General features: G+C 39.6%; 1 protein-coding gene and 1 pseudogene across 3 annotated transcripts in view; both read left to right on the forward strand.

Annotated features, from left to right (window-relative positions):
* The window catches only part of FMN1 (formin 1), a 403,953-nt gene that overhangs the window by 86,940 nt on the left and 289,178 nt on the right, over nt 1-27,835 (forward strand). The gene's annotated exons all lie outside the window — the stretch shown is intronic.
* On the forward strand, nt 15,075-15,986 carry LOC112311616 (prohibitin 1 pseudogene; annotated as a pseudogene).

Genomic DNA, 27,835 nt, shown 5'->3' on the forward strand with positions numbered 1-27,835 from the left:
GTATTCGTACACCACATATAATAGTGGTAACCTCTGGGGGTGGCCACATGAGAATTTTTTCATTTTTGCACTGTACAAGTCCATATTGTTTGAATATATCATAGTGAACAGGCACAGGATGGCCAACATTGAAAACTTCTTTCCTCCCGGGACATGAAAAATAGTGCACTGGCTAGCCATTCTATATAGACAAAATACGCACCGTCTGTGGCCTGATCCGTGTCCTTTGGAAAGGGGATGGTGGGGAATAAAGTGACCAGAGCTAGCACATCTGCTATCTTCAGCACATGTGCCATAATTTGCAAACAAAATAATTTTTGTTTACCTTATTCTTATGGTTTTAAGCCTTCGAACAAAAAGAACAAATTCTGAGAAGTGAAAACTAATTCTCATTTCATCGTGAAGCTCTCCAATGGTCAGTTGGATTTGTCCTTGAAAAGTGAGGTCAGAGTTCTGAATCAATCTGTGTCTTCAGCTAGCATTGTGACCTTGAATTGAGTCGTGTGATTGCTGATCTCTCAGTTTCCCCACCTGTTAAAGTTGATAGTAATAATCCTTACTGTTGCATTCCTGAGTGGGGTGTTGTGAAGTTTACTAAGATCATGTTAGCAAAATGCTTTGAGCTCTTTAGATAAAAGGCTCAATATAAACACAAAGTGTTATTAAGATAATTATACAGTGATTTTACATAGTTAAATTTACATGCAAGGCTAAGTGTAATGTTGGAAGTCATTTCATAGAGGCAGAGAGGGAGACTGGCTTTCAAAATCTGAAAATGAAATTCCTAACACAACAATCATTTGCTTTTAGAATAAAATAAGGGACAGTTCTTACAGGACTTGGTTTTGAGAAATGATTCAAAAAATGAAAAGTAAAAAAAAAATTAAGTTTCTCTGTTTCAAAACATCTTTTGAAAAGCAAAGTGATCACTTCTCCTTTCCCCTGAAAGAGGAAGAAAATAAAAAGAAGCTCTTGAAGAATTTGTTGGTTTAAAAAAAAGTTTTGTCATTAACATGACTGTAAAGTGGTAAAACCTGTCTGGCCCACTGTGTACACGGAAGGTTGACTCATTAATGCCTGGTGGAGTCTCTTCCCCGGTGGCACTGTACCAGTTGCTCCTTTGATGGAGCAAGGGAAGTACATCTTCTGCACTTTCCTTTGTCTCAAGCTGTCCTGAGAATCCATCATGTTTGCTGCAGGCTCCCCACCGTTTGGCACCATGGGAGCATGCTACTACTATAACCCAAGACATGGTCAGTCGATTTCAGTTCCCAAGATTTGGAAGTGCCGACACGGGAGGTCAGTAGCCCCAGAGGAAGGTAAGCTCAAAAGCAGAAGCCTGTGATCTTGTCTGCAGAGGCAGGGGTTGGCGGGCAGGGTAGGGGGAGAAAGGTTTCTGTTTAAAGTAGAGATAAATCTATTCAGATGATCAGAATTGAAATTCCTCTTTATTTAATAAATGCTTTTAATTTGCTAGAGTTTATGGGCTGACCTCTGAAAGAGGAGTCATTGGTGAAGGTCACTCTTTGGCACGTGACAAGTTGGCTCAGGTGTCCTCCAGTTGTGACCTGCAGGGCTGCTGATCTCCAGTTTTAAGAATCATACTATCGGAATATTAATATATTTATTCAATTACATTGAACAAAGCTAAGGATTAGTCTGTTTATTTATAAAGGGAGGTTTAGGAATAATCTTCATCTAGAGAGATTATTTTCATCATAAAAACTCTGGAGTGTGAATGTGATTAGTTGTATTTATATGAAGATTTTACATGTTCTTTAAAAGCAGGATGATGTAATGAAAAGCTACATCAATATCAAGAAATACTTAATCTATATTACTTACCTATAATGTATTAAAACACTTTGCATCTAATCTTTAATATGGACATTGTTTAAACCAGGTTCTTTGCTTTTAATATCTGATATGGACAGTATTAAAATGTAAGAGGAAGAGATTTTCTTCTTTCCTTCAAGACCAGTTCCTTATTCCTATTAAACAGTTTTGTGGTAGTAAGGTAGAGACTATCTAACTTTATATTCAAATTAGAGAAGTTACCAAGGAAAAATAAGCTATATAAAATAAATTAATTTCAGCCTTAAGGGAGACAGTAACATTTTTCTATTTTCCAATTTCTCCCTATTTGTTGGTGCTTATTGGCAGTCATGATCTCTGTTTTTCTGGTTTGTTCTAATCCTTTAGATGCATTTCTTAGTCTGCCCTTGAGAATCTCTGTGTTTGGACAGAGGATCATCAATGGTTCCAAAGAGAGTGAATGTTAAACTATGAGGAAAGTTACTAATAAAGCTAATGAGAAAATTCCTTAAGTATAATTGTTTAGTGGGAACTAGTAATTAAAACAGAAAAAGCTAAAGTTCTACATAGAGTATATTAGGCAGTGAGTCAAATAATGTTAAGTTTGCAAGCTGTTCTGTGCTCCGAAAGCATTTCTTAGAGAGATACATGCACGTGTATTCACATTTACTTAGAATTCATAGGATATTATCTTAGGACAGAATCAGAAACAGTTTCAGAAAAAGTCTGTCCAAATTCACAACACATTTATTTTGATTTGGGAAAAGAAATATTTCCTTCCTTGGATCATGAAGGGGAGAGTATTTTTTCCCTTCCCTGCTACCATCCCATCACCAATAACCTAGACTAGATGAATAATAGACATTTGAATGCAAATCTGAATTTTATTCCTAGTTCAAACACTTATTTCCTATATGGCCCTGAATATGTTTTGTAATCATTGTTTGCTTTAGTTGTCCTTCCTTTAAGAAGACTAAGTGTGCACTTTCTAGCTCATCAAAATGCTACAAAAACGCCGTTTGCAGTATGATCATCTCTAATAGATGTAGGTGAAGCATGTATCAGAAGTTGTCTACTTGTTGGAATTATTTATTAATGATTCATTTTTTAACTTTACTTTCTTATTTTATATACCTATAAATTTTGATCTTGGAAGTAGACTCAAATTTATTGAGGTGCAAGGAACAAATATTGAGCTCACTTCATACTAAGATTTTTCCAACAGCAATTGTTAAGGTTAAATAATGTATTTTGGGGAAAAGGTGTTCAATAGCATATCCTAGTTAAATAAGAATACTCCAAGAAATGAATGCACCTTATAAATCTCTCAGACCACCCTTGTATTTCTCAGAATGCCAGTAATCAAAGTGCAGCTATGGTTTCTATAACCTCCAGATTTTAAATTACTCTTAAGTAGATGCAGGATTTCTGCATCATCTTCTTTATGGCAGGAAATTACAAATGCTTTTGTTGTTATTGCCAGAATCTGAGGGTGTATAGCTTCCAGCAGTGGCACCTGGATTTGTTTTCTTTCTCTTCGGAGAGGAGGCTGGCTGCTACTGGGAGCTGAAAGAGGGGAGTAAGTTCTTTGCCAACACTGAATAGTTAAACAATTTTTCATATCTTAATCACCCAGAAACAACTACTAAAGACATGCTAGTAGTCCCCTTTGACTACTGGAAGAGTCTCAAAATTAGATCTTTTAATTACCCTTACACTATAGTTTCTTCTCCCTTTTGATATAGAAGTGATATACCTGCATATGAGATGGACTTTAATTTCAAATTGAATATTTCTAAATTATTGCAGGATCATTCATTAGTTCATCTTAAAAGTGGGTCATTGACTTTAGTGTCATATTTCATTGGTTATTGTAGTAAAATAGTAGTAGTATTAATGGTAATGAGAGTATTAACAACCATTTTTTGAGTGCTATGTAAAGGACTTTAAATATTTTATTTTCTTTAACCCTCACAAAACTCTTGGGGAGATTTCTACTATCTCCACTTTATAGATGAAGAACCTGCCCAAGTGGACGGATAGTAAACTTTCTGAGTCCAAGGCCTATACTTCTCTCACTATTCCATATTTTTCATGAAGGAAAAAATTCATATTTAGTATGATTTGCTTTTGCAGCTTATAATCATGTTTGGGCTTTCATATGAATTCCCCTCCTACTACTGCTTTTATCACAGGTAGTTTTGCTGGGAGAGGTTGGAATGAGGCACCAAATAGTGAAGAAAAGTAATTCAATCGTGGGAGGTTGAATGCATATTGAAATTTTTGCAAATTTTGTCATTGGGTGAAGCAAGAATTAATGTGAGCCAAGGATACTTTAAAATAGCTAGAGACTTCTTCCAACCAGATGTAAAGGAAAGTAGAAAACTAGACCTCCAGAGGGGGATCCATGGTAATGAAAAACATACAATAAAACATAAAAATAAAAGAAAACTAGGCTTCCTACTGTACAGATGAACTCCAGTGAGAGAAAATTAACCTAGTTCTCATTTTTTTTCCCTCTGTAAAGTGGGGATTGAAGTAACTAAGGAAAGTCATTGGACGAACCAAAAACCAGGGACATTGCTAAAATTATGGCTAGATCGCTAGTCTTCCTGTACATGTGTATATACATCTTTAAGCTAAGGGGCTACAGTCCCCATTCACCCTGAGAAAACTCTTACACAGTAAGAACCACCTGAGAAACATTATTATTATTATTGTGAGAGTGTGAGAGATTCTAGTTGAATAGTGATGCAACCGTGGATGTGCTGCCTGAGGGTCACGGGTTACTGTGGTGGGCAGTGTCTGTAATCTGAAGCGAAGGCCTATAAAACCACCTGACTAGAAAGAGTTAAGAGTCAAGCAGTGACATGGAAAGAGAACTTCTAAGAAGTAACTAAAAACATGGCCAGAAGCAGCAGGATGGGAAGTAAGGCTAGATTTAGGGATTTGAGAGGCAAAGAAGAGTGAGAAAGAGCAAGTCTAGAGGAAACAGGTAAGCAATTCCAATTATCAGATGCAGGTGTGGTCCACAGCTGGATTTCAGGTGCTGCCCACAGCTGGATTTCAGGTGCTTAGTATATTGTGACTTGTGGGAGAGCCATTTACATTTAAAAGGCAGGGACAAGGTAGTTAAGGGGGCTGGTGAAACATCAAGTCTCCTCTGATCAAAATATTTTTGTGACTTGAGGATGAAATTCAACTTCTTTAGCAAGGCCGTACAAAAGGGCCTTAGCCACCTGGCCCCTGCCTCTCTCTTCCATAAGTGGCCCACATCCCAGTCATAGTGAAACATATGTCACCTGCTGAGCATACCCACTCTTTTACACGTACATGTCCCTTCTGGTTTGCCAAGTTAAATCTGATTCATTCTTCAAGTAATAAGTATTATTTCTCCTGGAAGTAGCCCTTTCCTGATACCCCTGGCCCCGCCTCCCCTCTCCTCGGGATGGTCTTAGGTAACTCTACTCTTTGTTCCTTAGTACTCTCCTTGTAACACAGTACAAGAGTTTATTTACTCCTTCATTTTCTTGTGGTCGCTGGACTCCCTGAAGGCAAGGACATGGTATTACGTGATTCAATGCCTGGCCTAGTAGGTGCTTAATCAGTATTTTGACTAAATGGATAAATGAAGTTTTGGTGACCATGTAAATATTACTTGTTAAACTGATACGCTGATCATGCATTGAATCAAAGATGAGCATGGGTCACTTACCTTCCTAGGTATGTTCGGTAACCAGACCCCTGAACTTTTCAGTGCCTGGTTAAAGAGACATTATCTAAATGTTTGCATGTTTGCCATGGCAGTTGTGAGTCAGTAGATTGAACATCAGCCTACAAACCAAAAGGTTGCTGGTTCAATTCCTAGTCAGAGCACATGCCAGGGTTGTGGGCTGGTCCCCAGTTGGGGGCGTGTGGCACAAAACCAGTCGATGTTTCTCTCACATATCGATGTTTCTCTCCCTCTCTTTCTCCCTCCCTCCCCTCTCTCTAAGATTAAATAAATAAAATATTTAAATGTTTGCATCTTTTCAGTCTGATACAATAAGAAAAATAAAGGGGGAAAAATGATTTCCAGAAATTAAACACGTCACACTGATTAGTGAAAGTAGGATCATTTTCATTCATTTAATTATAGTACCTTATGGGCATTTGCGCTATGCATTCATTCAGGTAATGAGAAATACAGACTTTACAGTTTGGGTGAGACATTGAAGCAGCCATTACTCTTTATTTACTAACTGTGTTTGAGAAAGGAGCATTGCTAGTCTTGTGGCAGGGAAGGAAATCCTGAGCGCTTCAGTCATGAGGCAAGGAGAGACTCACATTTGCATGGTGTTCTGGTGGTGTACACAAATAAGCAGGTGGATGATTCAAGTGGTTAAAGCAACAATGACTTGTTCCAGAAAAGGAGCAGATGTGACAGAGACAGGTTTCTGGGAATCCAGTGACCACATTATATAGCAAACTCATCGGAAAGTTTCTTGGAAAATATTCAGATATTCATGATTTCTCTATATTTATGTTTAGGTCTAAATATTTCGGAAGTGAGAGGCCAATTATTTCTTCTTCCATCACTGCCTTGAAGTTAGCCTATTACAGTACTTTCCTTAAAGTCCTGGGCTGCTTGATTCTTCCTCCTTGGACAAGCAGGGACTCCCAGGAGCTACACCCTACAGGCCTGGTCTGGGCAGAGGCTGAGGAGCCTCCTGTCCGCACACGTAGAACAGTGAGACAAAGAGCAGGCACCGGCAGTGGTGTCCTACAGGATCTCCAGGTCAGAGAATGTTCCCAGGGAAACCAGGCTGAGTTTCTGAACAAAACTATTTGAAGAGCAGGAAGGTAGGAAAGAGGTAGGAAAGCAGCTCAGGAGACTATACATGGAGAGCTGACAAGGGCGGAGCTTGACTAGGACTTGGGTGTGGGGGGGCAGGGTGGCAGGCTTGGAGCAACGCCTGAGCTAAGGAGCTGGTAGGTGGCTGTGTTTCCCACACTTGTGGGTAAAAACATAATGAGAATAATTAAAAGGACAGTAGGGAGTAGTTTTCAGTCAGGGCTTTATTATTAAAGACTGCTGCTTTGAGGTATGGTGGTGCTTTAAGGACCTGAACTGTAAGGTGATGGTCTGGAAAGCATCAGTGCTGGAGAAACTGATGCAGCCATAGAGCTGGCCCTGAGCTGCAGCACCAAAAATCCAGTAAGCAATGTGCACTATTCGGTCTGCTGTGGTAAATCTGGGTGGTAGTATTATCCCAGGGGCTCTTGTCCAGAAGTTGGAACCAGTAACAGAGGTGGTGGGCAATAGTACTATTTAGATTGGGGTGTGGTGTGGGCTGTGGAGAAAAGTGCCTGAGTGTAGGACCCAGGGTAATTTTTTTTGTTTTCTGCAGGAGCCCAGGTATTGACTGGAGGTGGAGGGTGGGGAATGGGGTTGTGCTTCATGGAGGAGCAAACCGTCATTGGTGAAAGTAGGCTTTATAATTAATTGTGTGTACCCTACGTTCCCAGCTATGTTCCTTAAATAAATAATACAGGATAACAACAAAAATTGTGTATAGAAAGAAAAACTGGAATGAAACCCATTGAAATATTTGTGGCAGTTATTCCTGAATACGAGGTCTATGGCTGACTGTTTTTCCTTCTACTCAAAGGTAGTTTCTGAATCTGCAGCACAAGCAAATTCTACTTTAATAATGAATGAAACAATTAACTTAAAAAAGGGTAGATAGGAAGGATTGTAACCAAATTTCACTGCTTCACAGTTTTGCTGCATTTTTATTAACCACTAATTGAAGGGATAAGATGCATAGATAGTTCAAAACAATAGATGATTCAAAGTCTGAGGTGGACCTGAGTCACAAATACGTGGACATACTCATTTTGTTTAATTCTTGTGTAGAAGTGGATTGAATTCATGTCATAGAGTCCATTGACCTTTGGGCAAGAACATGTCAGAAAGTGATTAATTCATTAGTACACAGGCCAAGTTTTGGGAGTAGAGTATCCAGGTTACACTGATAAATGTAGACATTGGAAAAAATTTATTTAGAGCTTAGGTTACTTGTGCCTTGGGGGTGTTAAATATTTTGATTGTACTTTGTCTATAGGAATTTTGTTACAAAACAAATGAATACATACATACACACATACACATACATATACACATATACATACATGCATACATACTGTCTGTTGCCAACATGCCTAGTGGCAAAGGTTCTGGTGAACATCTTTTACCTTCAACTCATTCCTTGTACACCTGCATGCTGAGGGCAGCTGTAATGTGGAAGCTAAACCTTTCTGAAGTGTAAGCACAGTATCTGTAGCCCTAGAGATTGGTATATCTCTCTCTGCCCTGAATGTCCTTCATTTCTTGCTATCACGTCCTAGCAAACCACATTCACAGCATCTATGTGTGTACTCCCATTATGCAAGTATTTATTGTTATGCTATTCCTTTCGGTTGTGAGCCCTGGGAGAACAAAGGCAATATCTTGCCCTTCTAGCAGCAATGACTATGACAATGCACTTGAAAACTACTAGATAATAAATATATACCAGAGGTACAGGCAGCATATGTGCCAGTCACTTAATGAACTAGACTCTTTGTAACCACCTTGTTGCCTCTGATGTCAGCATAGTGTTTTTTGTCATAGATTTGAAATTAAACACTAGGACCTGAAATTCTTCCCCACATGTACTGAATGCTCTTTCATTAGGTATTTCCAGGGAACATTTTGATTGTATTGGATCACTGTGCTTACTACCTGTTTAATGGAGCAATAGGAATTTCAATTTTTAATTAAAAATTTTATATAAGAAAACTACTAGGAAAAACCAAAAAGAGAACAGTAAAAATATTCCACAATCCAGCTACCTCAACTCTTTTTATAGAGATAGGTGTTTTTACATGATTACAGTCATTTATTTTATATATTATGTACTTCCATACTTATCTATGATTATTTCAAACTTTTTATATGTTAATACAATCTTGTTAATTATAGCTTTGTAATTTTAATAGACTATTATATTTTAGCATGTCAATGAACCATAATATTAAATCTATTGTTAGACAAATTGTTTCCAAGTTGAAACTAAGAGAAAATACTGTGGTTAACACTATTATTCACATAGCTTTTTGTTCTCATTAAATGATTTCTTTGAGGTGAATTTGTAGAAATATAAGTAGTAAAAAGATGAATACTTTCTTAGTGTCTTAGTTCTTTCCAAAAATTTACACTAACATATAATACTACCAATTCATATAAAATGGTTACTCACAGGGACTTTTTAAAGAAACAACTTTATTGAGATGTAACACATGCCATACAATGTACCCATATAAAATGTACAATTCAGTGGCTTTTAGTGTATTCACAGAGATATACAACTATCACCACAATCAATTTTAGAACATTGTATCACCTCCCCTAAAAATCCTACATGCATCAGCAATCACTCTCCATTTCTCCACAATCCTCTCCAGCCTTAGGTTACTACTAATTTACTTTCTGACTCCTTAGATTTGCCTGTTCTGGACATTCTATATAAATGAAATAATTGAATGTGTGGTCTTTTGTAACTGGTTTCTTTGAGTTAGTATAATGTTTTCAATATTTATTTTTTTATTGCCAAATGACATTCCATTGTAGAGAAGTATAGCACATTTTGTTTATTCATAAGTAGGTGGGCGTTTGGGTTCTTTCTGCCTTTTGGCTGTTATTAACAATGCTGCTATGAAGATTCATGTACAAGTTTTTGTATGGACATATGTTTAATTTCTCTTGGCAAATTCTACTCTACTGCCAGGTCATAGAATAATTCTGTCTTTAGCCTTTTGAGGAAATGCCAGATTGTTTCTCAAAGCCACTACACCATCTTGTATTCCTACCAGTGATGTATAAGAATTCCAGTTTCCCCACACCCTTTCCAGCTCTTGTTATTACCTGCCTTTCTGATCACAGCCATCCTAGTGGTTGTGAAGTCATGGTTCTTCATTGTGGTTTGACTTGCCTTTCAGAGGGTATTTTACATTTTTCAATACTTTATATAAAATTATAATAACATTTTGTATTTTAAATTCCCTGTGAAATGTTGAGAGTATTTTACATCCTATATTAAAATATATGTAATTTGTAGAGAGCATATGCAAAGAGCCATGGAAAGCACACAGAAATGATACAGTTCATAGAATGAGAGGAAAACATGCCATTAGAAGTACATACAAGGTAAGAAATGGCATACCACAAAAATTTAAAACCAACACCTAAATCAATAGCAGTTTATAGTTACATACCAATTTATTAAGGTTAATAAAATTATACTGTATGCCAAAGCGTTAATATTTTGATTGTCTTAAAATACTGACAGCTTGTTTCTAACTTTACTAATAGCAAATGGAAAATAGCTAAAGAAGGATTTTAATTGAGATTTAATACATTTTAAAATAAAAGACTTAAAATTAGTCATCAACATGCCTTATTCAGGTACTTTGCCCATTTTTTTAACTGGACTGTTTGTTTGTTTGTTGGTGGTGTTGAGTTGTATAAGTTCTTTATAAATTTTGGATATTAACCCCTAATCAGATGTATCATTGTTGAACATGTTCTCCCATTCAGTGGATTGTCTTTTCACTTTCTTGATGGTTTCCTTTGCTATGCAAAACTTTTTAGCTTGATGTAGTCCCATTTGTTTAGTTTTTCTTTTTTTCCTTGCCCAAGGAGTTATATTAGAAAAAAATATTGCTATCAGAAATGTCTGAGATTTTACTGCCTGTTTTCTTCTGGGATTTTTATGTCTGGAGCCTAACATTTAAGTCTTTAATTCATTTTAAGTTTATTCTTATGTATGATAAAAGAAGGTGGTCTAGTTTTGGGTTTTTTTTTTTTGCACAAATCTGTCAAATTTTCTCAGCACCATTTATGGAATAGACTGTCTTTACCCCATTGTATGTTCTTGCCTCCTTTATCACATATTAATTGACCAGAAAGGTGTGGGTTTATTTCTGGGCTCTCTATTCTGCTCCATTGATCTATATGTCTGTTTTTATGAAGTACAGTGCTGTTTTTTAAATATTTTATTTTTTTATTAAATTTATTGGGGTGACATACAGATAGCCAATAGACATGAAAAGATGCTCAATGTCACTAATCATCAGAAAAATGCAAATTAAAACCACAATGAGATATCATCTCATACCTGTCAGAATAGCTATCATCAATAAATCAACAAACTACTGTGGTGAGGATGTGGAGTTAAGGGAGCCCTCGTGTAGTGTTGGTGGGGATGCAAATTGGTGCAGCCACTGTGGAAAGCAGTATGAGATACCTCAAAAGATTAGAAATATCCCTAACCAGGTAGTTCAGTTGGTTAGAGCATTCTCCCAATATGCCAAGGTTATGGGTTCAATCCCCAGTCTGGGAACATAGAAGAATCAACCAATGAATGCATAAATAAGTGGAACAACAAATCAATGTTTCTCTCTCTCTCCCCTCCCCCTCCCTTCTTCTTTCTTTCTCTAAAGTCAATAAACAAAAACTTGCACAAAATTTAAAATGGACCTGCCTTATGACCCAGCCATTTCACTTCTGGAAATATATCTGAAGAAACCCAAAACACTAATTCAAAAGAACATAAACACCCCTTTGTTCATTGCAGCATTATTTACAATAGCCAAGATTTGGAAGTAGCCAAAGTGCCCATCAGTAGATGAGTGGATAAAAAAGATGTGGTACATTACACAATCAATACTACTCAGCTATAAAAAAAAAGAAGGAAATCTCACCTTTTGTGACAGCATGGAGGAACCTGGAGAATATTTTGATATGTGACATAAGCCAAACAGGGAGAAACAAATATCGTATGATCTCACTTATATGTGGAATCTAATGAACAATATCAACTAACAAAGAAAATAGAAACAGATTCATAGACACAGAGAACAGACTGACAGCTGTCAGAGGGTAGGGGGGTTTTGGAGGCTGGGTGAAAGGGTGAAGGGATTAAACAAAAAAAAAAGAAAAGAAAAGAGAAGAAAACCTTATAGCCATATACAACAGTATGGTGATTGCCAGAGGGAAAAGGGGGTGGGGAGAGGTAGAAGGTAGTAGGTGATAGAAGGAGACTTGACTTGGTGTGGCGAACATGCAATATAGTATACGTGTGATGGGTTATAGAATTGTACACATGAAACCAGTGTCACCCCAATAAATTCAATCAAAATAAAAAAATAGAAAAATGCCTTATTGATTTGCACTTATAAAAATCTTTCCTGAAAATAATCAACATTAAAATGAGAAATAGAAGAGAAGCCCTGATGTGTGGGTATGTGTTCTATAGACATTATTTGGTGGGGGGGTGTCCCAATAATCCTCAGAAAATGATCTTCCTATTTTGATAATACAGAATTTTACTTTTTTTAATTATAAAAGTGTTCTATGGTCATTATAGAATATACAGATTTATGAGAATAGAAAAACAATCCTAGAGAACCAAGACGGCGGCGTAGGTAGACACACTGCGCCTCCTCACACAACCAGAACTGACAGAAAATCAAATGGCAAGGAAGTCCGACACCAAGGAAATAAAAAATAAACATTCATCCAGACCAGTAGGAGGGGCGGAGACGGGCAACCCGGGCGGAGAGGACTCCTGTTGCACTGGTGGGACCGAGACTGGCGGAGTGTGGGACTAACAGATCAGGCAGTGTGACCACTATCAGACCCTGCATCTCCACATTCACGCACAGATAAACCGGGACGAACAGCGGGGAGCAAAGCAGACCTTGTAACCCAGGCCTCCAGCGCGGGGAAATAAAGCCTCAAACCTCTGAGTGTAAACAGTTGTGGGGGTTGGGGCGGCAGCAGGAGAAACTCCAGCCTCACAGGAGAGGTTGCTGGAAAGACCCACAGGAGCATAGGGTGTGCACAAGCCCACCAACTCAGGAACCAGCACCAGAGGGGCCCAATTTGATTGTGGGTAGCAGAGGGAGTGACTGAAATCCAGCAGAGAGTGGAGCAGGCACCATTACTCCCTCTCAGCCCCTCCCCCACATACAGCATCACAGCGTAGAGACCAGTGTTACCCCGCCTCAGGGGTAACAGAAGCTCTGCCCCTTTAAGTAACAGAAGCACCAAGACCAAAAAAAAAAAAAAAAAAATGGCCCAAATGACAGAACACTTCAAAGCTCCAGAAATAATTCAACTCAGCAGCGAACAGATAGCCAACCTATCAGATGCACAGTTTAAAACACTGGTAATCAAGAAGCTCACAGAATTGGTTGAATTTGGTCAAAAACTAGATGAAAAAATGAAGGCTATGCTAAGAGAGACAAAGGAAAATGTACAGGGAACCAATAGTGATGCAAAGGAAACTGGGACTCAAATCAATGGTGTGGACCAGAAGGAAGAAAGAAACATCCAACCAGAAAAGAATGAAGAAACAAGAATTCTGAAAAATGAGGAGAGGCTTAGGAACCTCCAGGACATCTTTAAACATTCCTACATCTGAATTATAGAGGTACCAGAAGGAGAAGAGGAAGAGCAAAAAATTGAAAACTTATTTGAACAAATAATCAAGGACAACGTCCCCAATTTGGCAAAGGGAATAGACTTCCAGGAAGTCCAGGAAGCTCAGAGAGTCCCAAAGAAGTTGGACCCAAGGAGGAACACACCAAGGCACATCATCATTACATTACCCAAGATTAAAAATAAGGCAAGAATCTTAGAAGCAGCAAGAGAAAAGGACACAGTTACCTACAAAGGAGTTCCCATAAGACTGTCAGCTGATTTCTCATAAGAGATCTTACAGGCAAGAAGGGGCTGGTAAGAAGTGTTCTAAGTCATGAAAGGCAAGGACCTAGATCCAAGATTACTATATCCAGCAAAGCTTTCATTTAGAATGGAAGGGAAGATAAAGTGCTTCTCAGATAAGGTCAAGTTAAAGGAGTTCATCATCACCAAGCCCTTGTTATGTGAAATGTTAAAGGGATTTGTCTAAGAAAAAGAAGATGAAAAATATGAACAGTAAAAATGACAGCAAACTCACAGTTATTAACAACCACACCTAAAACAAAAACAAGAGCAAACTAAGCAAACAACTAGAACAGGAACAGAACCACAGAAATGGAGCTCACATGGAGGGTTATCAACAGGGGAGTGGGAGGGGAAGAGGGGGGGAAAGCTACAGAGAATAAGTAGCATAAATGATAGGTGGAAAATAGACAGGGGGAGGGTAAGAATAGTGTAGGAAATGTAGAAGCCAAAGAACTTATAAGTATGACCCATGGACATGAACTATAGGGGGGGATGTGGGAGGGAGGGGGTGGGCAGGATAGAGTAAAGTGAGGGGGGCGGGAATGGGACAACTGTAATAGCATAATCAATAAATATATTTAAAAAAGAAAAACAATCCTTTATCACCATGCTTAGAAAAAATACTATTAAAATTTACAATTTTTTTTTACTATTTTTTACTATGCTTAAATAAGATTCCTATATTTGATATATAATTTGGGGGCTAATATATTATATACCTTTTTCTATGTTTTCAAATACTTTATAAATATTGTTTTAATTATTGTAAGATATTATGTATAGAGAATGGGCCATCTGCTTAGTATCATTTACCTAATTTTGGATCTTGGCTTATTTATAATTTTTCAGTGTTTTCATAATGTGATAAGTATTTTTGGATGGGATGTTTTAGTAGTGTGATATTTTGATAGGTTGCTTGAATTTTTAAATAATTTCTTTATAGTGGATTCCTAGGAGAAAATTAAAGTATCAAAAGTATGACTATCACCTGCATTTCAATATTTAGTACCAAATTGTTCCTCCAAATTTTATTTAGTATATTCCCACTATCCAAGTATCCATGCACTTATTTCATTTATTTATTTAACAAATATTTAGTGGGAACTTGCTATGTTCAGGTATGATATGAAGGGCCAGGCCTAAAGAACTTGCTGGCACTGTCCTTCCTTTTTAGAGCAGAATGCCTGTTTTACTGTTCTGTTACCAACATTGCATATTTTCAAGATTTTATTTTTCTGATTTGATGGGGGGGTGTTGTATTTTCTTGCTTCTTTAACTTGTATTTGTTTTATTACTGCTAGTGATGTCGAATACTTCTTGATATTCATTGGTCACTTATCTTACTTGCCCTTTGGCCATTTAAAGTCTTTGAAAAATATGTGCAGGGAAATTCATGTGGAGGTTAGAGTGGAAGCAAGTGTGAGTGTGTCCAACAGAAGGAGACATGGCTGACAAAGTGTTTGAGTCCATTGGCAAGGTTGGTCTGGCCTTAGCCATCATGGGAGGCAGGGTGAACTCTGTTTTGTGTAATGTGAATGCTGGGCACAGAACTGTCATCTTTGATGGGTTCCATGGAGTTCAGGACATCATGGTAGAGAAAGGGACACACTTTCTCATCCTTTGGGTACAGAAACAAATTATTTTTGACTGCCACTCTTGATCAACATGCCAGTGATCACTGGTAGCAAAGATTTACAGAATATCCACATCACCCTGCATATCTTTTTGCGTCCGGTAGCTAGTCAGCTACCCTGCAACTTCACCAGCATCCGGAGAGGGCTGTGATGAGCACGCTCCTGCCCATCACTACAGAGATAGATCCTCAAGTCAGTGTGGCGCGCCTGGATGCTGGAGAACTCATCACCCAGAGAGAGCTGGTCTCCAGACCTGTGAGCGACAACCTTAGGGAGTGGTGCGAGCTGCAACCTTCGGGCTCCTACTGGATGACGAGTCCTTGATGCATCTCTCAGGAAATGGTTCACAGAAGCGGCAGAAGCCAAACTGGTGGCCCAGCAGGAAGCGGAGAGGGCCAGATTTGTGGTGGAGAAGGCCAAGCAGCATTAGAAGGTGGCCATCATCTCCACTGACAGCGATTTCAAGGCCGCCGAGCTGATCACCAACTCCCTTGTTACTGCGGGCCACAGCCTGATGGAGCTGCGCTATCGAAGCGGCAGAGGACACTGTGGCCCAGCCCTCATGCTCTCCAGCATCACCTGCCTGCTGGGGCCGGGCGATCGTGGCCCACCCAACTGCCCCAGCTACCCCAGCAAGGCCTTCCCTGCCTGCACCTCCTCAGGCCCTGTGGGTCACAGCCCTGAGGATCCTTAACATCGCCTGCCTTCTGCCCGCATCCTAGAATCACTGCGAAATTTCATGATGGGCTTAAAGGGAAGAAAATGAAAGTAAAATCACTTCAGATTACTAAATATGTATATGGACCCCATGATGAATCTGGATGTTGTCCTTTCACTGCGGCCTCATGGATCTTACTGATACGTTAGAGTAGTTGGAGACATTTGTTAATTTAACGAAGTGTTTTACTACATGTGCTACTAAACCAAGTACCTGCTTTTGTCATTTTTTTAATTAAGATTTTTTTCAATTACAGGTGACATTCAATAATACTTTGTATTAGTTTCAGGTGTACAGCATAGTGGTTGGTTAGGTCACTGGTTTGTAAATCATATACTTTACAAAATGTCCCCCCCCAATATTTTCAGAATTCAGCTGTCACCATACACAGTTATCACTGTGTTACTGACTGTATTTCCTATGCTGTACTTTACGTCCCCATAACTATGGTATTTTGTAAGGGCCAGTCTGTCCTTCTCGCCCTTTCTTACCCAGCCCCCCATCTTCGTCTTAAACACATTTGTCTTAAAGTGCTCCCTAGACTAAAGGTGAATTGCTCCTTCCTTGACTTTGGGGAAGAGATAGCTTATAAATGGTAATAAATTTATGACGAGTTTGCTAGATTGTTTAGTTTCTTCTTGGGCTAATTGTGGATCTTGTGATATTTTCAGTATTAGATGTCATATAATTCTTTCCTGTTCTGGGAACTGATTGATAGTTTGAAAGTTTCATATTAGGAGGCAGAGTGGTAATCAATATTGTAGGCTGAGGTCACTGACAGGGGCCAAAGCCAATAATGTGTGAAATTTAGGATGAATTGCTTTTTGGGTTTTGTCTGGATTTACTAAGACAGGGGAGTTGTTTGGGCAAATGATGCCTCTTTGGAGTTTCTTTGAAGTAACCATCTAATGAATCAAGGAAAGGGCAGTTAAATCCCTCTTGGTGAGAACATCAAAAGAGGAATGGGATACAGTTACATGTCAGGAGCCAAGCGCTATCAGTTGACCTTTCTTAAGAGTGGGGAGAGGAGTTTGGGTGGTTGGGAAGTTTTTCTCATATAGTGACCTTTTCTTTTCTCTCACTTTTTTTTCTTTCTCTCCCTGTCTTTGGTTTCTATGTCCGCCCTTGCTTAATTATTCAACAGCAGTTAGGGACTAGAAAATAAAAGTCATGTTTTATTAATGGCAGATTCTTCAAATGTTTTCCACATTGTAATCTCACAATTTTATTATTCTATCTATCTTTTCTTGAAGGCAAAGAAAATGAGATAATCCCGTTCTCTTATAAACAGTTGTTGAATTCATTTCCTTTTCTCTTTTATGCCATGATTTCCTTTCTCTACTTGTGGGAGTTAAGAGATATATAAATGATTCACACCTATGGATTATTTCAGCTATAAAACCATAGTCTTATGTGGTTTTCCCCCTTCTCCATCAAAATTGTTACCAAAGTCACAACTATTTGAGTTGTCTGTTTGAATTTCATCTCTTCTATTTTCTTGTTTAGTTGGTGAGGATGCCAGTGAGTAAGAGCTCCCAGAAAGTTGATAGACAAAAGAAGAATCCCGGAGCTTAGTCAGAGAACTGCAAAACAGGGCACACATACCACCACTCCTCTGTTTTGTGTCAGGGAAGGCATTACTAATCAATCACTGAGATTCTTTCCCACTGAGCCTCAACAGGGCCTCAGAATTCTTGTCAATGTTGCATTCTAGCTAGCATTCCCAATAACATGGCTTCCAATCTGAAAACTATTTTATTTTCTTTATATAAGATTTCCAAACATGCCTCTGGGAATTCAAGTTTACTGTAATTGAGAAGTGGCCTACATGAAATGTCTGAAATACACTAATATTTCTCTCATTTCTCTTAAGAGGGACTACCGTAATGCCATCTGCATAGAAGAAAATCAGATCTGATAACTTTCATTGCTATAGTCCACTTTGTCTGAGACACATAAGTTATATGGTTTCAGGTCATGATAAAAGTCGTGGATAAAATACCTCAGAGAAAAAATGTTGGCAGAGGGTCAGTGGCAAGAAGGCTTCTCTTTTGGAAAGATATTTGAGCAGAAATCAGTCATGGGATGATCCAGGGGACAGATGTCCAGCAGAGGAAACACAAATGTAAATGCCACAGGCAGGAGTGAGGTTGTTTTACTCACAGAACAGCAAGAAGGTTGAGGTGGCTAGAATGCATGAAGTGAGTAAGGGAGATGATAGGAGGTGGGGAGAAAGAATTAGATAGATGAGGGTCAGATCAGGTGAGGTTCTTTTTTTTTTTTATTTATTGATTATGCTATTACAGTTGTCCCATTTCCCCCCCACCCTCACTCCACTCCATCCTGCCCACCCCGTCCCTCCCACATTCCCCCCCTATAGTTCATGTCCATGGGTCATACTTATAAGTTCTTTGGCTTCTACATTTCCTACACTATTCTTAGCCTCCCCCTGTCTATTTTCCACCTATCATCTATGCTACTTATTCTCTATACCTTCACCCCCTCTCCCCCTCCCACTCCCCTATTGACAACCCTCCATGTGATCTCCATCTCTATGGTTCTGTTCCTGTTCTAGTTGTTTGCCTAGTTTGCTCTTGTTTTTGTTTTAGGTGTGGTCGTTAATAATTGTGAGTTTGCTGTCAATTTTACTGTTCATATTTTTTATCTTCTTTTTCTTAGGTAACTCCCTTTAACATTTCATATAATAAGGGCTTGGTGATGATGAACTTCTTGAACTTGACCTTATCTGAGAAGCACTTTATCTTCCCTTCCATTCTAAATGATAGCTTTGCTGGATAGAGCAAATCTTGGACGTAGGTCCTTGCGTTTAATCTTGGGTAATGTAATGATGATGTGCCTTGGTGTGTTCCTCCTTGGGTCCAGCTTCTTTGGGACTCTCTGAGCTTCCTGGACTTCCCGGAAGTCTATTTCCTTTTCCAGATGTGGGCAGTTCTCCTTCATTATTTGTTCAAGTAAGTTTTCAATTTTTTGTTCTTCCTCTTCCCCTTCTGGCACCCCTATAATTTGGATGTTGGAACGTTTCAAGATGTCCTGGAGGTTCCTAAGCCTCTCCTCATTTTTCCAAATTCTTGTTTCTTCATTCTTTTCTGGTTGGATGTTTCTTTCTTCCTTCTGGTCCACACCATTGATTTGAGTCCCAGTTTCCTTTGCATCACTATTGGTTCCCTGTACATTTTCCTTTGTCTCTCTTAGCATAGCCTTCATTTTTTCATCTGGTTTTCAAACAGATTCAACCAATTCTGTGAGCGTCTTGATAACCAGTGTTTTGAACTGTGCATCTGATAGGTTGGCTATCTCTTCCTCGCTTAGTTGTATTTTTTCTGGAGCTTTGAAGTGTTCTGTCATTTGGGCCATTTTTTTTTTTTTTTTTTTTGGTCTTGGCGCATCTGTTACTGAAAGAGGCGGAGCCTTAGGTGTTCACTGGGGCGGGGTAATGCTGGTCGCTGAGCTATGACGCTGTACGTTGGGGGAGGGGCCGGGAGGGAGTAATGGTGCCCGCTTCACTCTCCTCTGGATTTCAATCTTTCACTCTGCTACCCACAATCAAACTGGGCCCCTCTGGTGCTGGTTCCCGAGTGGGTGGGCTTGTGCACACTCTAGGCCCCTGTGGATCTCTCCAATGACCTCTCCCGTGAGGCTGGGAGTCTCTCCTGCTGCTGCCCCCAACCCCCACGGGCGTTTTCAATCACAGGTCTGAGGCTTTATTTCCCCACGCTGGAGCCCTGGGTTACATGGTCTGCTTCGCTCCCCGACGTTTGTCCCGTTTATCTGTGCATGAATGTGGGGCCACAGGGTCTGATAGTGGTCAGACTGCCTGCCCCGTTGTCCCACACTGTGCCAGTCTCAGTCCCGCCATGGCCACATGAGTCCTCTCCGCCCCGGTGCCCATTTCCGCCCCTCCTACTGGTCTGGATGAATGTTTATTTTTTATTTCCTTGGTATCGGACTTCCTTGCCGTTCGATTTTCTGTCAGTTCTGGTTGTGCGAAGACGCGCAGTGTGTCTACCTACGCCGCCATCTTGGTTCTCCAGGTGAGGTTCTTTAAGGACAGGAATTTACCTTTTTTTTTTTTTTTTTTAAGTCTGATGGGAAGCCATTGCAGGATTTTCATCTGAGGAATAGAGTGATATTTTTAAAAGATCCCTTGGATGCTTTTGGAGACTATTATGGGGGACAGGAGTGGAAGAAGAGAGAAGACCTGGGAGATTATTTCAGTTGCCCAGGTGAGAGTAGAAGGTGGTTTAGACTGGGTGGTAACCATATGCCAAATGGTTAAATTTGGGATGCTATTTGGTGATAGAACAAATAGGCTTTGTTCACAAAATGTATGCGGAACATGAGAGAAAGAAAAGAACCCAAGGATGGAGCATGTTTTTAATCTTAGAAACTGAGTGTATATTGATGCCATTTACTTAAATGGGAAAGACTGAGAAGGAGTCAGGTTAGGAGGAAAATCTAGATTAAGGGGGATGCATTTGCACCCTGCAGTGAGTAGTCAGTGCCTGTAGGAGATAGGAGAAAGAGAGAGGTCTGGCTGGATAAACCAATGCGGGTGTCACTACAGTTTCAATGGTATTAAAAACTTTGAGACTAAATGAGGTAACCAAGGGAGTAAGTGAAGATGAGGAAGAGAAGGGCACTCAGTACAGATCTCTGGGGTGTTAAAATGTTCAGAGCAGTGGTTCCCAACTAGGTTTAGTTGGCCATGTCTGGAAACACTTAGTTGTCACAATGGGCAGGGAGAGGGGGAATGCTACTGGTAACTAGCGGGTCAAGGCCAGAGGTGCTGCCGAGCATCCTACAATGCACAGAACATTCTCCCACAAAAAAGAATTATCTGGCCCCAAATATCAACAGTTCTAAGGCAAGAAAGCTGATTTAGAAGTAGAGAGGATGAGGAGCCAGCAAGGTGACTGAGAAGTGAGTAGTGAACTAGGGGGAAAACTTAGAGAGTGTAAGGGCATGGTTTCCAGAAAGTCATTTCAAGGAAAAAAATGTGCTCAACTCTGCCTGATATTACCAAAAAGTTCCATGAGGTGAGCTCTGAGACTTGACCACTGGTTTTGGTAAAATAGAGAAGGCTTTGGGATGCATCCGTCCACAGGGTTCAGGATTCCTTTGAAGACTACTAGATTGAAATGATGAGATTTATACATTTTTCTAAAATCGAGCACACATTAAAGAAAGCTACTCCCACACACTTTTTTTTTCAAGATTCCATGGATCTTGTCTATCATTACATAACCCAGATCCAATGACCCTCAGACTCTTTCAGTTTCTTCTTCCCACTATTTTTTTAATAAAAAAAATATAGGTTAGCATCAGTTTGGGTCAGATAGCTGTTTATTGGCCACTCCCTTCTGAAAAGTCCAGATTGTAATAGAGGCATGGCTGCTCAGAGTCTCCACTTAGGTTCTGGGAGCAGTTTTAAAAAAAAGAGAAACCATCACAATGAAATTTCAATATTCTTTTTCTCTTTCTTTTAATGGTGCAAATATTAAAGTTCAAATTAGCATTGTTTTAAAGATAGAAATGTTTTTTTAAATGTTCAACAAAGAAAACATCAAATTCCTTCAGTGAAGTTTAACACCTGTACATCAAATGACCCATTGTTTTTTGGTTTTTTTGTTTTTGTTTTTGTTTTTTTAATATATCTATTGATTATGCTATTACAGTTGTCCCATTTCCCCCCCCACTCCACTCCATCCTGCCCACCCCCCTCCCTCCCACATTCCCCCCCCCCCCCCATAGTTCATGTCCATGGGTCATACTTATAAGTTCTTTGGCTTCTACATTTCCTACACTATTCTTACCCTCCCCCTGTCTATTTTCCACCTATCATCTATGCTACTTATTCTCTGTACCTTTCCCCCTCTCTCCCCCTCCCACTCCCTTATTGACATCCCTCAGGTTCTAGTTGTTTGCCTAATTTGCTCTCGTTTTTGTTTTATGTGTGGTCGTTAATAACTGTGAGTTTGCTGTCATTTTTACTGTTCCTATTTTTGATCTTCTTTTTCTTAGGTAACTCCCTCTAACATTTCATATAATAAGGGCTTGGTGATGATGAGCTTCTTTAACTTGACCTTATCTGAGAAGCACTTTATCTTCCCTTCCATTCTAAATGATAGCTTTGCTGGATACAGTAATCTTGGATGTAGGTCCTTGCGTTTAATCTTGGGTAATGTAATTATAATGTGCCTTGGTGTGTTCCTCCTTGGGTCCAGCTTCTTTGGGACTCTCTGAGCTTCCTGGACTTCCCGGAAGTCTATTTCCTTTGCCAGATCGGGGAAGTTCTCCATTATTTGTTCAAATAAGTTTTCAATTTTTTGTTCTTCCTCTTCTCCTTCTGGCACCCCTATAATTTGGATGTTGGAACGTTTCAAGGTGTCCTGGAGGTTCATAAGCCTCTCCTCATTTTTCCGAGTTCTTGTTTCTTCATTCTTTTCTGGTTGGATGTTTGTTTCTTCCTTCTGGTCCACACCATTGATTTGAGTCCCAGTTTCCTTCTCATCACTATTGGTTCCCTGTACATTTTCCTTTGTTTCTCTTAGCATAGGCTTCATTTTTTCATCTGTTTTTCGAATAGATTCAACCAAGTCTGTGAGCATATTGATAACCAGTGCTTTGAACTGTGCATCTGATAGGTTGGCTATCTCTTCCTCGCTTAGTTGTATTTTTTCTGGAGCTTTGAAGTGTTCTGTCATTTGGGCCATTTTTTTTTGTTGTTTGTCTTGGCGCACCTGTTACTTTAAGGGGCGGAGCCTTAGGTGTTCACCGGGGCGGGGTAATGCTGGTCGCTGCACTGTGATGCTGTATGTGGGGGAGGGGCCGAGAGGGAGCAATGGCGCCCGCCTCACTCTCCTCCGGATTTCAATCTTCCACTCTGATACCCACAATCAAACTGGGCCACTCTGGTGCTGGTTCCCGAGTAAGTGGGCCTGTGCACACTCTAGGCCCCTGTGGGTCTCTCCAACAACCTCTCCTGTGAGGCTGGGAGTCTCTCCTGCTGCCGCCCCAACCCCCAGGGGCGCTTTCAATCAGAGGTTTGAGGCTTTATTTCCCCGAGCTGGAGCCCTGGGTTGTGCAGCGGTCTGCTTCGCTGCCCGCCGTTTGTCCGGATTATCTGTGGGCGACTGTGGTGCCGCAAGGTGCTACCCGCCACTCTGCCTGCCCCGCTCTCCGCCACTCTGAGTCCGGCCCTCTGGGTTTATCTGTGCAAATGTGGGGCCGCAGGGTCTGCTAGTGCTCAGACTGCCTGCGCCATTTGTCCCACACTCCGCCAGTCTCAGTCCTGCCACAGCCACGCGAGTCCTCTCCACCCCGGTGCCCGTCTCCGCCCCTCCTACCAGTCTGGATGAATGATTATTTTCTGTTTCCTTGGTGTCAGTCCCCCTTGCTGTTCGATTCTCTGTCAGTTCTGGTTGTGCGAGGAGGTGCAGTGTGTCTACCTACGCCGCCATCTTGGTTCCTCCCCATGACCCATTTTTTTTCTTTATTATTTTCTCTTTTCAGTTAATTCACTGTATCCTCGATTTCATGGCAAATTATGGAACTATTTTAGAATTAAACTAGCTGGAAGACATTACTGAAGGAAGAGATATACATTACAAGTTTCCTTAGTAATTGTAATTACTAAGTACTTCATTTCCTTTATTACTTCATTTCCTTCATTACTTAGTACTTTATTTCCTTTAGTTCTCAGTAGCTGGAGCCATACTGGGTACAGCTCGTGTTTCAACTGTGCTGAATCCTCTGACACTGCATTTCCCCTAACCCCGGACCAGGGTGGGGGTGACTTTCCCTAGGCATTTTCTACATTTCCACCATTATTGGGTGGATGTTCATTAGAAACAAGTCTTTGCAGTGCCTCATACTATATTTTAAAAGATAAATTGTGAAAATTTGACACAGAAGTCTACTCCTATGTTTGTAAATAAAATGTGAGCTCACAGTAAAAACATTATTCCTGAAATACTTGTCAGTACAATACAGTTCAGTCTCATTTTCTTTACTCTTCTGAAGCCATTATTGACCATCTTGTGCTTGTTTATAATTTCTCAGCAATGCTAAATTCAAAGGTTTCTATTCTATTCCTTGTTTGGTGGAATTGTTCCATGGAATTGTTTATCATGAACTTGAGTATATTGGTAAGTTCTTCTTGGCTGAATATATGATGAACATTATTTTTAGTATAGATTTAGCTTACTTTATGTACCCATTGCTTTCCTGAAATACTTGCCTAAGAAGTGAATTTTCTTTTAGTAAATTGATTTTTCTACTCTCATGCATTTTAAATTGGAGCTGTGTTTTCTAGTAGGACAATAGTTCCTAGACATAGTAAAATCACATTCAAGATTATAGTATTACCCTCAGGGGGAAGAAAAAAATAAGGCAATTTTCAGATAGGCATGAAATGCTAAAAACAGTCATTAAATTGAAGATTATTGGGGTTAGTTTTATGTTTGACCAAATAGATTCAAAGTGTAAAGGAAAAGAAGCCATGATAACTTAGCTAAACAAAACATTATGAAACAAAATGGACTTCTCTAATATTCTGCACGAAAGCAAGATACTCATTTTGGTGACTTACATTTTTTGTTTGTTTGTTTTTGTTATTTTTTGGGGGGTGAGCATATTATTGTTTGAAGTGTTAAATAAGGACAAAATTCAACCAAGTAAACTTAAAGGTCTAAGTGGCTTCATGAATCACGCAGCACCCCATGTAGCGACTAGAGGGGCACTAAGAGGAACTGTACCAAATAGAAGGTTTTTATAGACAGAAAGATGGTGGGACAAGAAAGTTAGATGAGCAAATTATTTCAGGCAAGTTATCTTCCCTTAGGGGAAGGCAGAAGGTCTTATCAGGCAGGTGGCTGCACAAAGAAATTTGGGACTGATTGGTTTAAAATTCCACTCCTCGGACAGGCTGAAACTGTAGTTAGGTTAGGAGTCCAGTCTTGGTGGGGCTTGGCCAAATGAATCCGTTCTGGGTCTATTGTTTCTGTTCGGTTCGCAGGCTGTTACTCAGTCCACTGAGCCACACCAGCCAGGGTTCCGATTGTTTCTTTTTAAGATTAGTGAAAATGATGAAGAATAGAAATATTTCAAAATGACTAAAATAGAATATGAGAATATATTTGTTAAACTATTTATTTGAACTTGAAAGCAAACCCTTTGGAGAAACGGAGTTCTGTCTCATTCTTCCTTTGCTTCCACAGTGTCTAATTCAGCACTGAACAAAGAGTAAGAATTCTTACAACAAGGGTGTGTATAATGTTTACGGCATTTAGTTTCCCACTTTATTCTATTATAAATTATACTTTGATGGGCAACTTATAATTTGTTGATGTAAGAAACATGCAAACCTGTAAAGAATTTTCATACGATTTTATTTGAGCCAAACTGATGACAGTAGCTGGGAAGCAGGATCTCAAATGCTTCAGAGAATGACAGTTTGCTGTTTGCTTTATGCACTTGAAATTAAGGAGGGAAGGAGAGGGAGATTACATGGAGGTGGGAGAAAGTGAGGCAGAATAGTTAACCAGATTATGTGCTTTACTGAGGGAGGTTATTGCAAAGATGAGTTAACCTAGACACACAAGAACAAGGGACAGGTTTGCTTAAGGCAAAGATAAACATTTTACTGAAGAAGTTATAAGCCTGGGGCATGACTACCCACCACAACCTGCCTAGTTAGGAATTTATAACCAGATCACCTTGTGAGGTAGGTTACTTTCTGTAGAAACCTCCCCTTTTTTTTGTCCACAGATTTATCTTTCACAAAGACCTTGAATAGCAAAATGATTATTTTTCTAGGATAGAGTCACACAAGTCGATTTTGCTGGTGAAAGGATAAGAACATGTGAACATTTTAGAATAGGAATCAGCAAACTTTTCTGGAAAGATCCAAATAGTAAAATTTTTTATTTTAAAGGCCACAAGGTCTCTGTTGCTGCTGCTGCTGCTGCTGCTCTTCCTTCTTCCTGCATCCTTTCTCCCTGCCTCTCTTCCTCCTCCTTCCTCTCCTGTAAATGTGGGAAAATGGAAGAACCATTCTTAGCACACAGGCTGAATAAAAGTGGGTTGAGTGTTGTATTTGGCCAACCTATTTCAGATCTATTGTCAAATAACTTTTTAAGGATGTATACCCATGTGCTCTTTCTGGGAGGCTTTGAAAGTATTTGTTCCACGGTCGCTTCCTTTATCATTTTAATATTGACATGAGGACATTCATTCTGTATTACTTTTCAAAATGTGCGGCTTCAACATTTACTATTGTTTCTTAGATTACAGAAGTTTAATATTCTAGGTCTAGGTCAAGATATTCTATGAAAGACATTTATTTTGTGAGGCACTAAAAAGGCAAATAAGTGTTTCTAATGTCTGAGAACCTGAAACGATCAGGGAGCACTCTCAGCTGCCTGGCTTATTAAACATGTGTGCCTTTGTGCCCTAGTGGAGGCTTTCTTCCTTTGGAAATTAAGATCTTCAAACCCACCTAGGCCAAGGTTGCAAGGACAGGAAGCAAAAATTATGCAAGTGAATTATTAGGTGTAACAGTGAGAAGGGCCAGTCTCACTACTTTGGGGTCCCAGATCTGTGTGTTTTGAGAGACACAGCACCATATTTTCCCCACTAGTTGAAGGTATATGAGAGGGGACCCAAAACCCCCCCGGAATTTATTTACAAAATATTGTGTATTTATTCTTACATGTTTAAACTCAGTCACCTTCAAAGTACCCTCCATTTGATGCAATATACCTATTGAGATGTTTTTTCCTATTGCTCAAAACAGGTTTTTAATTTGTTGATTTTGATGCCTTTTAGTGCTTCTGCCATTTTTGTTTCATCTCTTACACATCGACAACATGTTTTCCTTTGAGGACTTTTTCATCTGGGAAGACAAAAAAAAGTTGCTTGTGGTGAGATTGGATGAATAGGGAGGGTGGGTCATAGGCTGCCGTTTTTGGTCAAAAACTGCTGAACGCTCAGAGCAGTGTGGGCAGGTCAGCTTGTAAATCCCCCATCATGATATAGACAAACATGTTGGAAGAGTCTTCAAAAAAATTCACTGACGCCAAATGCAGCCTCTCACAACAATGCCAGCTGGTGCACTGATACAGATGGGCTCCTAGAACACTCACCTAGTGAGGGAAGCCTGTACTACAAGGGTCCCACCCTCCAGAAGATAATTTTGGTTTTTTTTAGGTTTCCCTCTCCCCATACTATATCTTTGGGATAATTGCAGAGATTTGTGCCACTATCAAAGATTTGAAAGGTACAGGGATGTGAGTCATACTGTACTCCTCTTTAAATTTTCTTTTGGCTAATGAGAAAACAGATGGCTTTTAGAGAATAACTAGATTATTGTAAACTTCATTACACAAGGATGCAAGTTGCAAGCACTATTTCAGATATGGCATACTTACTGAGTATATCAGCACAGCCTCTGGGAGCTGCGTATACTTACTGATTCAGAGAATTTTGATACCAGTCATTTCATCTTCAACTAGAAGAGACAGCAGTATACTTGTCACTGCCTTACTTTAGGGCTATGGCAATTTCCCTTTTCTCTGTCATAATCTGAAAGGAGTTTGGTCATCCTGATATCCTACAAAAGATTATGCTGGCCCATTACACTGCGGCTAGTATTCTCACCGGGTATGGTAAACATCGGCTAGCAAGCACCCTAGAGGCCTTTGTAATACACAAACATGCTAAAGGATAGGAAATAAACTCCATTCCTGGTACCAATTACCCTATCAGTCAGAGTCCTGGCAGAAAATAAATGGTACATTCAAAAGAGTTTAAACTGAAAATAACTTAATGAAA

Source organism: Desmodus rotundus, chromosome 7 (assembly GCF_022682495.2).
Source record: "Desmodus rotundus isolate HL8 chromosome 7, HLdesRot8A.1, whole genome shotgun sequence".
In the NCBI taxonomy this organism is placed as follows: Eukaryota; Metazoa; Chordata; class Mammalia; order Chiroptera; family Phyllostomidae; genus Desmodus; species Desmodus rotundus.